The sequence below is a fragment of the Equus caballus genome, chromosome 2, assembly GCF_041296265.1.
Source record: "Equus caballus isolate H_3958 breed thoroughbred chromosome 2, TB-T2T, whole genome shotgun sequence".
NCBI classification, from domain to species: domain Eukaryota; kingdom Metazoa; phylum Chordata; class Mammalia; order Perissodactyla; family Equidae; genus Equus; species Equus caballus.
The window spans coordinates 118,989,643-119,002,668 of record NC_091685.1 but is presented as its reverse complement, the minus strand read 5'-3'; the positions used below and the strand labels follow the sequence as shown (position 1 = coordinate 119,002,668).

The 13,026-nt window shown below is 37.3% G+C and overlaps 1 protein-coding gene across 50 annotated transcripts in view; it reads left to right on the top strand.

Moving 5' to 3' along the window:
- Nucleotides 1-13,026, top strand: part of ANK2 (ankyrin 2) — a 618,697-nt gene that overhangs the window by 452,539 nt on the left and 153,132 nt on the right. The window lies entirely within an intron of this gene.

The window sequence follows — 13,026 nt, the reverse complement described above, 5'->3', positions numbered from 1 at the left end:
TTTTCGCTGCAGAGCAGAGGTGCTCAAACTTTAGCTTGCATTGTAATCACCTGCAGGGCTTGTTGAAACACGTGCTTCTGGGCCCCACCCCAGAATTTCTGGTTCAGTTCTGGGGTGGGACCTGAGAATTTTCATTTCTCACAAGTTCTCAGATAATGCTGATACTGCTGGCCCAGGGACCGCACTTTGAGAACCACTGCTTTGGAGAATGTAAGAGAAAATTTGGCATAAGAATATTGTAGTAAGATTCACTAAATATAGATTCAACTACATGCATGAGTCAATAGTTTATGTACTTAAGAAGCATGGAAATGAGAGCCTGGTCAAGTTCAATTGCCCACAGGAGGTTCCTTTTGATGGGAAGTTCACCTATACGTTGGTGCTATTAATATCTATAAAAAGAACTTGGTTACTTTTTTCAACTGACTGGTTGAACATAGTGATTTCATAAAAGTTGACAGGTAGCAGATGCTGCAAGGTAAATGCTTGTTAAAAGTTACATCGGTCATTACAGTGATTGTTGGAAACTTATATGCTTTGGAGCCTTTTCAAGGAGAACCAGCTAAAACCGTTTAATCAGTAATTTGCTTTCAGAGTCAATGAGCCTGTTCTTTATAGTCATAATCATGCCAGATTATAACAGGTCTTAAAGGAAGATTTATATTATCATTAAGAGATTAAAATAATCTTTATCTGCACTATATTCAATTAGCTCAATTTAAGATTTACATTATAGGAAATCCTGACAAATAGCTTCAAACTGATTTTTATATTGTGAGAAAGTTTTAGAGTGACTTTTTTTTGCTATATTGAATTTAGGTAGCCATCATTACCAATTAACAAAAATTATTATTACTTAGGATATTTTATAATTTAATGATTAGGATTAAAATACAGGAATTTATATAAAACAGGTTGACAATTTTGCTTCTGTGTATAAGTAAATTCCAAAGGCATGATTTTAAGGGCTGTTGAGGGTAGATATGAGTCCTTCTGCATAAATGATTCTCCTCGGCCCTGTCCTGTTTAAGATACAGATTTCTTATGTGACAACAGTGGACTCAGGTGAATGGATAAGAGCCATGCTCATGATGGTTGGACTGTCACTTCCTTTTCAGAACCAGAAAAAGAGCATAGGAATCCCAAATGCACAACATAGATTTTGAATTTTGTACTCAAATTATACCTTCTACATCTTTTTAAGAACATAATGCAAGGTAAGTACAGAATAGTCTGTTATTACAGGAACGTTGGTGGCTGCATAGTACTTTGCTTTTGGAAGGCTTCTGGGTTATTTGGAAATGGACCATTAAGGTTTTTGTTGAATTAAGAAAGTAAGAAACTCTCTGGAAAGCTTGAAGGGATAAGCATTCAGTCAACATTTACAGGCTCATAGGTTCTGGAGAGGTACACATCTGTGGATTCTTCTGCATTCTCTACAGAAACTGCGAGATCCACCGGAGGCTTACCTTCACATGACAGTGCCAATTTCGGTAGGCAGTGTGCTTATTTCATGAAGAATTGCAGAACACCAGCAGGAGCTATTTAAGTATTTTAAATAGAATTATGTGGTTGATATGTTAACAGTCAACAAACGTTGAAGTTTCTGTGCTCAGCAGTGGTAGCAGTGAGGGCCCCACCCAGCCAGTTCTCAGTGTGATTTTAAGTATTGCCCTGACCTTGTGTCTCTCCGGCTTGATTCTTGGCTCTCCTGGATTCAGTGGCATGGGGATCTCATCAAGACCTCAGTGAAAGCTGTTTTGATGGAATAATGGGGCTGGAAGTCAAATTAGAGTGATCTAAGGAATGCTATTTGCCTCGATGATGGTTGCTTGCTTTCTGAAAACAGAGATACTTTCAGGAAATCCTTATTAGGCATTTAACATCCTCCAAACAGTCTTCCATGAGTCTTGCTGGGATGCGCTCTGGCTATCTGTACGGGCATTTTTTGGTCACTTTTATAACCTTTAAAGCTACGAGACTCAGAGAGATGACTTTTAAAAAATTGTCCCAGTTACATATTATCAAAGAAATTAGACTTTGAAAAAGTATTAAAAATATTCTTAGAGAAATGAGTTCCCTTAAATTCTTGTAGCACTTTTTGCCTGCTGAAATTTAGCCATCTCAGGTTTGTTTTTTCAGTGTATATCTACAATTTCTGCAAAGTCTTTAACTTCTGGAGAGCAGGTCATTCTTCTCACATTTCTTTATAGTCTTGGGATTTGGCATAAAGCCTTGTGCGTATATGATCGGAGGCTAAACATGTGCACGGATGCTCTTCATTTGTAAGAATTAGCTTTGTTATGTATTCCTGTCATTCCTAACAGTGGGTGTTAATATTAATAATAGTACAAATAATAATACTGACTGCCGGGCACTGTCTCCAGCGCATTGTGTGCCTTGTCTCTTTTGATCTTCATTTACTCTGTCATTATCGATGACAAACAAACAATGATATTTCACTTACTCGCTCATAATCTGCATCCCCAGGCAAAACTGCTCCTCACAGTTCCCACATCAGTTCTACCTTCACTACAGACCTTGGAGAATAATTTTAAAAATTCCTTTTTCTTCTGGCCCAAAACCATATTAAGGTCCAAATAAGTGGATTCTCCTGAAGTAGAATCCGTGCAGAAGGTTCAAGGTGCGATAGCTCTGTGAAATGTTCGAGACGTGAATAGATTTTGCTGTCACTGCCAAGGAAATCAGGCCTGAGGAATGTCTCCCCTTTAATTTTCTCTACAAAAATGTGACTTTTTGTTCCTCATCTAAGAAAGTTTTTCCTTTAGATCTTTATTATATTCTCCTTATATAAAATTATTAAAATCAGAATGATTTTAAATAAAGCAAGGGTACCTTAAAAATATCTGGTTTTTGTTTTTATAAAGCAAACTGATTTCTGTTATGTATACTTTACTACAATTAAAAAAAAAAAAAAAAGCAAAATGGATCCCAGAATAGATAAAATCTCTGTGCAGCAGAAACTAGGTGAAACTGTGGTGCGTGGGCCAGGACAACTGGTCAGCTGTGGCTTTCTCACTATCTTCCACCTTGTGCAGTGGAGCCTGTGATGGTTGAGTTCCGTGATAGAGAAAGAAAAATGTGATTTCATTAGAAGAAAGGATGGGCTAGAAGCTCCCATGAGCCTGTTTAAGAAGTATGTGTCTGGGGAGCTGAGTCTGGGTTGAAATAGATTCCAGATGCCACAAAGGTACAGCCAAATAGTGATATGTTGCACTCACACTCTTACAGTGTATTTTCATGTGTTATTTAATCTCATTTTATCTTTACGATGATGTGAATCAGCGATGGTTATTCTCATTTTGGATATGGGGAAAACGGAGGCACGTAGGAAAACCAAGATCTCGTAACAAATTAGTGATGGAGCCACAAACCCATGGCCGTTTGGTATGGATACCTTAATAACATACCTTCCAATAATCCTCAGTATAGTTCACTATTTCCCGTAAAGCTGTTTCTACACCTTCTGCCTCCACTAGGGAGGTCCAAGACCCTACTTACCTTCCACAAGAGCCGGGTCCCTGGTTCAGACGCCATCCATTCACTCCTGGTCTAGTGCTCAGATGGTGGAAATAACTAAGAGCGTTCTGTAAAAGGTAGGCAACTACCAGGTGAAGGGATTCACGTACACTGTGACGCCTCATCCGTAGTCGGGACTTTTTCACTCAGCCATCCATTCTCTTAAGAGTGTTCTTTCACCAAACACAATTTTTAACACATGGAAGACTTAAATACGCTTTCTGAGCTGTGGTTTGTCATGTCTTTTTTGATTCATTTTTCTTATCTATGTCTACGCTGTTTTACTTTTTCTTGGAATTTCTTGTGTTTCACTCCTTTTATGAGGACTCCAGAAAGAATTTTTTCTTTTCATCTTATTTTAATGGTTAAGTCCAAATAAGATACTCTGATTTGGTAGTCTTGATGTTTTACTGAAAATTTATTTCTGTTTTTCTTGACTCCTTTTGCCTGTTTTGTGCTCACTACTCTTTGTGTTACTGAAACCAAAGTGTGTTTTCCTCCTGGTGAGTTAAATCAGACTCTCCACTGGAAACAGTTGTTACACAAAGTAGGGTATATTTGCAGCAAATAGGAGGCCACGTGGAGTCATTTCCAAAGTCATGGTGTCCCTGAACAAAGGGAAGCAAGGACTTTTTATTTTGGATGGGGAATGAATAGTCAAAAGGGAGAGGTGGATGTTCGCTGGTGCAGGCTCAGATGGAAAACATGTTTCCACAGACACTGTAGGTTATGGTAATAAGGCCTATGCTCCTCCTGGAGAGGAGATCTTAGCATTAAATATAAGGCCAAGGTCATAGACCTCGCCCTTGTGGTGGGGCTTAGTCTGGTTCAGGGTGATTGGTGATTGCATCTCTTAAACAGTTAAATGCTTCCAAACCCACCCTTGAGTTCCTCAGGGCAATTAGTTGGTGACATTTGTTCTTTCAATCCTGGAAATTTCATTCCAAAAGAAGACTTTCCTCTTTTTAACACAAGCATATTTAGGCTGTTATTTTATTAGCTTTCACAGTTTCAGACTGTGACCATTAACAACAGTTGCAAGATTTCATGACCATTGATTACACCCCAGAATTTTAGAGGTGCATATACCCTCCATATGCAAGGATAAATGTCTTTTCAGGTGTAGCATCCAATAGCTTTTTCTTCATTGGCCCTTACCCATTGTCACAAATAATTTGAATTGGGCTGTGAAGAGGAAGAAAGCCTACACAGTTGGCCAGCATGCCCATTACACTGAATTGCTTCCATATGGCCATAGAGCCATCCTTGGCTCTCGAAACAAAAACTCATAATGGAACATTCTGTTCTGTCACACACACACAAAGTGTATAAAATGGAATCCGTGATCACAGATTTCAAAAAAAGGTTTTGTTTTCAGCTTTTTTTTTTCTCCAAATATACACGTATGGTTCTTTCTTAGTAAGGTTCTTGATTTTTTCAATTGGGAAAATTACTATCGTAACACAAATTCTCTGATGTTAAGATGAAGGCACGTACTTTCATCTGTCCAGGCATAAGAAAGAAGTCAGAATACTTGTGTTGTCTTTTTGACTCTGAAAATCAGCTTATTGGGTGAGTACAAGTTTGTAGGAACATCTGTGTTCCTCAGCATTCCAAGTTAAAGGAAGTATGCTTTCTCCAATTCTCCATTCTTTGATATGCTTAAAGAAATGATGAGAATTGATGTCTTTAAAATTTTGCATAGGATGGAATTATTGTCTCACATCCCAGTAGAATTCCAGCATTAAAATTACCAGTCTGCAGGGCCAGCCTGGTGGTGTGGTTGAATTCGCGTGCTCTGCTTTGGTGGCCCAGGGTTTTCAGGTTCAGATCCTGGGTGCGGACCTACATACCACTCCTTAAGCCATGCTGTGGCAGCATCCCATATACAAAATAGGGGAAGATTGGCATAGATGTTAGCTCAGGGTCACTCTTCCTCAAGAAAAAGAGGAAAATTGGCCACAGATGTTAGCTCATAGCTGATCTTCCTCTCACACACACACAAAATTACTAGTCTGCTAAATATGAACACAGAATTTCTGAAAAGACATGATAATGTCTTCAATAAAGTAATTTTTTCAATTTTTGAGATAAAATTAATATATTTATATTTTGACTTTATGCTCATTTATCTGGGGACAGGTGGTATGGAAAGACAGAATGCTAGTTGTCACTTTTTCTGAAACTTGAATGAATTAAGGCATAAACATCATCAAATCTAAATCTTTGGTAGATCCCCCATTTATTTATCATTTCATAAGCCTACCCAAGTCCAATATTATTGCATTTTAAGGGAACGAAATTTGGAGTAAGATGCGACTTATAGGGAGAAGAGAAAAATGGCAACGATAGCTCTAAATTTCTCTTAGTAGAAATACAGTTCAAATTTCATACAGAAGACCCTCCTTTTCCTCTCCTTCTGAGTTAAAGTGGAAGATAAGCTTCTGTGGCAGTAAATGGTTAAAGTGGTTACCTCAGCTCTCACAGCACAGTGTGTACACTCCACAGCCAGTGAGACCCTGGATGAACCCATCAGGAAGACCCTTCGAGACAAAGATCGCAAAACGAAACAAAAATGGGAAAACATAACGCTAAATAAAACTTGCCAATAGAAAATTATTGGAAGTAATCACCCCCACCACCCTCCCCTCCTCAGCAGGTCTCTGGTATTCAATGTGTGTTCTCTAATGTCTGCTAGAGATAAAACGATGCGGGGAGGAAGGAGGCCTGAGCAAGTGACAACTGAACTGCTCTCTTTCTTCTAACTCATAATTTAATTTTTTTAATTTACCTTTTCCAGCTTTATTGAGGTATAATTGACAAATAAAATTGTAAGATATTTAAAGTGTACATCGTGATGATTTGACGTATGTATCTGTTGTGAAAGGACTCCCCCCGTCACATTAATTAACACATCCGTCACCTCACATATTGCTTTCTTTTTTGGTGAAAACATTTAGGTTCTACTCTCTTAGCAATTTTCAATTATTCCACACAGTGTTATCAGCTATACTCACTGTCTTATACATTAAATCCTCAGACCTTATTCATCTTATAGCTGAATCTTTGTACCCTTTGACCAATCTCTCCCTATTTCCCCCACGTACCACCCCCCACCGCCCCTGGCAACCACTTTTCTACCCTTTGTTTCTATGAGTTCGATTTTTTTTTTTTTAGATTTCACGTATAAGTGATACCATGCGGTATTTGTTTTTCTCCCTCTGGTTTATTTCACTGAGCGTAATGCCCTCCAGTGAACTGTTCTCTTGAAGACAGGAACTGAGATGAAAATCAGGGTAAGAAGAGATGCAGTGTGCTACAGGAAAATGAAATAGTACCCGCAGGAGCCTGAGGACATCTGGGAGCTGAAACATTAAGGGGAAATGTGGTAGATATGAGGCCTGACAGAGGAAGTCAGATCCTGCAGGACTCTGTGAGCCACGTTAATGCTTTCGTTTTAAGATGTTTATCCTAAGCCTAATATGAGGTGGAGGTGGGAGGTAGAACGAGATAAGATTTGGATGTGGAGAAGGTTGCCCTGGTGCAGTTTGGAGAACAACTTGGAGGGAAGCCAGGGCGGATGCAAAGCAAACTATTGGGAGACAATTGCAGTGGCTGACTCTAGACAACAGGTGATATTAGCTTAGCATGGAGAGCTGGTGGTTTGTGTGCTGGAGAAAAGGGGACTGCTCTGACAGAGAGGTAGGAACTCTTTCTGAGCACTGGGTACTGATAGCCTATGGGAGGTGAGGAAGAGGTGACAGGATGACTTCTGGATTTCTCTTAACTGTCAGTATAGATGGTGATGCAGTCCACTGATAGAACACTGGATGAGGACAGGGTTTTGTTTTGGGGTTTTTTTTTTTTGGGTGAAAAGGAGAGTGGAGATCATGGGTCGCATTTTAAGTACTTGTTAGACATCTAAGAGGAGATTTTATTGGGACGTTTAAGCTACAGGTCTAGAGCTTGCGGAAGAATTCTGGAACGAAATGAAGACGTTTATGGGTCATCCAGCGTAACTGGTTGTTGAAGCATTAGACTTGAATGCGGCTGCCAAAGCAGTGAAGCCTGGGAGAGGTGGGAGAGGGTCTAGGATGCAGGGAAAGTTTTTATTTCGTTATTTTTTAAATTATTTCATTGAGGTCATATTGGTTTACAACACTGTGTAATTTAAGGTGTATATCGTTGTATATCAGTTTCTGTGTAGACTGCATCATGCTCACCATGAGTGGTCTAGTTTTTATCTGTCACTGTACATATGTGACCCTTTACTTCTTTCGCCTTTCTCCCACCCCTCTTCCCCTCTGGTAACCACTAATCTGTTTTCCTTATCCATGTATTTGTTTATTTTCCACATATGAGTGAAATCATATGGTGTTTGTCTTTCTCTCTCTGGCTTATTTTGCTTAACATAATACCCTCAAGGTCCATCTATGTTGTCACAAATGGGATGACTTTATTTATGGGAAGTTTTTTGTATTGAAGAAAATAAGGTGATGAAGAAAATTTGGGACATATGGCAAAAAAAAAAAATTGAAAAAGTTATAGTAATTCTCCAGAGGTCTCTGAGTCCTTAATGTAAAGTGAGTGAAAAATAGCAAGCCTGGAAGAATTAGAATGAAAGCCAATCAAGACCGTGAAATAAAGCGTTGAGTTAACCTTGGACTGGCTTGGGTTTAGCAGAGTTGAGAGCCAGACTCCAGAATCAGATAACCTAGAATCCTGAATCCTACCTCCATCACCCACCCACTAGCCTTGTGACTTTGGGCAAGGGACTTATCATCTCTGTGCCTGGATTACTCATCTGTAAGACAGGAGTAGATACAGTACATAAAGTTTAGGGTTATTGTGAGGATTGAAGGAAATACTGAGCACAATCCTTGGCACACAGCAAGCACTCTATGTTAGTTTCTGTTGTTATTTTTGTTATTTTTGTTGTCAGCTTCACGGGCATGGGCGTGGGAAGGCTGTTTTACTATCTATGTGGGAAGCACTGGTTCAGTTGTTTTTGATTCCTTAGGTCCTGAATTACTTTCCCTCCCTGTTTATTATATTTATTGATTCTTAAGAATAGCAGTGCAAGACAATCTAAGTTAGCATTTGCAAGTCAAGAATATTGGAAAGGAGAGCAGAGCAGTGTGAAGACCAGCGAAAGAAACTGGGAACTTAATGGATGAAAAAGAGAGGCCAGGAGAGAACACAAAATATCCAACTATATCAAGGCCTTTTAAACAGATCAGAATTTTCAACTTCTATTCCTACACTATTTCAATTGGTCTGACTAGGAAAGGATTCTTGTCTCAAGGTGCACACCATGTATTGGAGCTAATGACAAACAAACTCACTAGCATTTGACAGTTGGACCAGCTGCAAAGACTTTACAGGTGGCCTTTCTTTCCCTCCTTTATTCGAATATGTCATTGATTAATAAACAGCTTTGCATTTTGCAACAACGTTCTATATACTATGTCATCTTATATGGACACTTTGATATTTTGCCTATTTTCTGAAGTTGTTGGAAAAGCTTTTGACCTTCTAAATTAGCATTGTGCTTTGTGTTTTAACAAAAAGTTGTAGAGGCTAGGATGTGAACAGTATTTTAACTATTTTTAGAGTAAATCTCCCATGGATGATTGTTAACTATTTTGCTTTATTTAAGGGGTGTGGGTCCCTTGCATTCTCCCCGTATTATGCCCTTCACTAAATTATTGTAGTTATGAACTGGAAGGGAGTATTAGAGACATCATGTCTGTAGCACTTGCTATATGCATCTGAGGTCCACGGAGTCAAGTAGCCATAGTCCTATTGATGACCTCTGTCTTCTGATATCTGGTTAATACTCAGTGTGATTTGAGTGTCTGTCTATCTATCTGTCTATCTATCTCTCTATCTATCATCTATCTACCTGTCTGTCTTAACTTACCAGCAATATATGAATATATTCTTATTTTAATCAAAACAATGCACAAGTTTATGTAACAAAAAGTATAATTTTCCCCTTCCCAATTACTATGCGTTTATTCAGAAGTAATCATTTTTCTAGTTCCTTTCTATGCAATTAAATTCTCTTTATACTACACCATGATGTTTCATAAGCAATTACATTTTTATTCTTCCTTAATGGAGTTTTCTAGGTTTATATGTCTAAAACTCTGAAAAGCACAAGGGAATTTATTGAGACTATTTCATTACTCTTTGCTACCTTATTTGCACAGAAATCAGACATTGCTTTCTCCACTTTATAGAAAGGAAATTCACGGACCCAAAGTGATTTTGTTTATACCCAAAACATTGATTAATTACGTAACCCTGTTGAAACATGAATATTAGCATCTGCATTATGACAATTTTTTTTAACTTTCATATTTGGTGCAATTTCTTATGATTCTTTTCTCAAGCGTTATTCTAACCAATTTCTTTAGTATGCATTTCCTTTCTTATTTGGGAAGATTTGCAGTGCCCAGTAATTGACTGACCATGGTAAATATAAATTTGTATGCAAATAAATTAGACTGTTAACTACAGCTAACTATTTATGTGTTATAGCTGAAATCTTCTGATTATTTCTACTCTTAAATCCATGAAAGAGAATAGACATTTTTAAGATGTTAAAATTACCTGTGATCCCTTTTGACATTGCATAGGTAGGCAGCATAGCGAAGTGGCTAAGAATACAGATTCTGAAGCTGGATTCTCAAACTCTTCTACTGTCTACTCATGTAACCATGCTTCAATGTCTTCATCTATGAAAGGAACATCATAATAATTGTACCTTCCTCATAGAAGTTGTCCTGAGCATTAAATTAGTTAATCCATGTGCAGCACTTAGAACAATGCCTGGCATGAGAACTCAATGACTGTTAGCTGTCATTATCACCAGACTCAGTGATAGTGCATTTGTGCCAGAGCAGCCATTCTGCAGGCCACTGCTGCCTGTTCTTCGCACAGTGAGCAGTGTAACAGTCAGTTCACTGATGTAGGTTAAGAGATTGCTACTAAAAGTGAAATCTGTAGTTCTTCTGACTGGCTTTTTTCACACGCTCCTTAGAACACTGTCAGTTGGAGTGCATGAAATTGCATTATCCTCAGCACAGACACAACAGTAATTTAATCATTTAACTAATTCAATATCAGGACTTTTAGAGTATAGACATTGATCACCTAGAGACACTTGTAGCTTCAGGCTAATGGATAAAAGAATGAGAATTCTCATCTTAGATACCTACATTCTGGATGGTGAAAACTGAAGTACAACTAACAAAATGTGGTTTTAACCAAATACTAGTTTTGAAAGTCACTTTTAGAGGGTAATTCCAATTGTGGAAAATTCTAAATAAAATATCATAAACCTAACAAGTATTGTTTATCTTTGCTTATGGTACAATAGTAAAAAGATTTTTGAAGTGACTAAAATATAGCATTAATATACCTTATATAGAACAAGATATCAATGAGGCTAAAGTCACAGGCTGAAGGTATGGAGAAACAACTTTAAATTGCTAATTAAAAAACATCAGTGTTCTGGATTGATATGGTTTGCTTTTCTTTAAATATAAAGTACCATGCTACATCTATTATTTGAGCATATGTTTACCTCTTTGAAAGACTAATTGGTAGTATTTTATGGATAATTTTAGTCCTCCACTACACATATTTTTGTATCCAATATTTTAATATTATTTTAAATGGTGTATCTAATATGCATTTAAATTAATAGATTGAATTTAAATAATAAAAAATTTACCCAACTAGGACCATCAGGCTGCTTCCAGAGGAAATATACCAAAAAACACTGTAAACATCAGTCTAAATGGCAAAATATTAGAAGTATTCTCGTTAAAGCCAGTAACAAGGAAAGGATTTTTGTTAGTGATACTATTCAAGCTTGCATTCAAGCCCTAGCCAATGCAATAAAATAAGAATATGAATGGAAAAGGAAAAGACAAAAATGTTGTTTTATACAGAAGATATGATTATTTAAATAAACAATCTAAAGGAACCTACGAATCAATTGTTAAAATATTTTTACATTTATTAATTTATTAAGAGCCTATTGCCTGCATAATTCTATCCATGAATCACAGAGTTGTCCTTTCATGGTATTTGTCTAAGATTTTCTTCAGTCTGAAAGAGGAAATGAATTATTCTCTTAAACAGTTAACACTAAAAGTAGTAAGTTTCATATCTAAAAGCGGTAGAGTAGGACTTTAAATATACTGAAATTAGATTTGTGAATCACAGGGTAGAGCTTCATCAGAGTGTGCTTGCATGACCGACTTCAACTATATTTTCTGTTCTTTTCAAATCATTGGGAAATGTTTTTTAATGATTTTGAAAGGTCACAAAATCACATCATTGTGAAAGTATGTATCTTTCATTTGCAAAGAGCAGCCTTTTAAAATTTTGTATTTTCAGGAATTGAAACTCACGTGAACCAACAATGTCATCAAAAGACATTTGCTAATGATCTGATTGTACGAGAGGTTCTCCTGAATGCTGTCCGAACATAACTTGATACAATATTTTAAATTGTATCCCTTTAAAATTTTAAGTTTCAATGACGCATTGACTTGAAGACACGAATAGCAGGAAAGATAAGCAGTAGAATAAAACCTTGACGTTAAAGTACCAAACAACTGAGGTGCATCTTTTCAGGAGAGCAGGACAAAGACGTCAGCAAGTGGAGACAAATACAGGAGCAGGGCAGATCCACTACTTCTGAACAAGAGAAGAAAGGCAATGAAATAATTAATTTAATTGATTTAGTTTAATTGAAGTTTAATTAATCTGAGAATACTACCTGCTGGGATGAAGACTTCATGAGAGACTCTACAGTCTAGTGGGTATGAACCCCTACTCTACACTTCCTATTTGTGTGACCCTGGGCTTGTTCCTTAACCTCTCAGTGACCCCATTTCCCCATCTGTAAAATAGGGGTAACAGTATGGACTGCCAGAGTAAATATAAAGAGGAAATGGGTTAGTACATGCAAAGTGCTCAGAACAGGGCCAGGTATGTAATAAATGGACTATAATGTTAGCTATTTTCCTAATTATTATATATAATGGTGTTATTTTCTTTAGTTGTTGAATAAGTAAAAAATGGTTTGGTGCATCAATTGAGGACCATATTTGTAATTATGGCTGATTGTCCATCGGAGCTGAGAGACTGTTATTATCTGGAGGTAGAGGTAGAGAAAAGATTATACAGAAATTTCATCTTTAGGGATTAGCTATATGTGACTTTTCCTTCTTATAACCTAGGTTTGGAAAAAGAGCATGAAGCTGAATGATTAGAAAAAGCAGTTCCTACAAAAGCAAGAAAGAAAATTGACAATATTCATTGAACACATATCGTAGGCCAAGCACTGTGCTAGCCACTGGGGATGCACCGAGATAGTCTTTGCCTTATTAACTTCTGGTAGTTATAACAACCGAACTAAAAAACATCCCTTTTTCTTGTTATCTTGATCTAATAATTAATTTT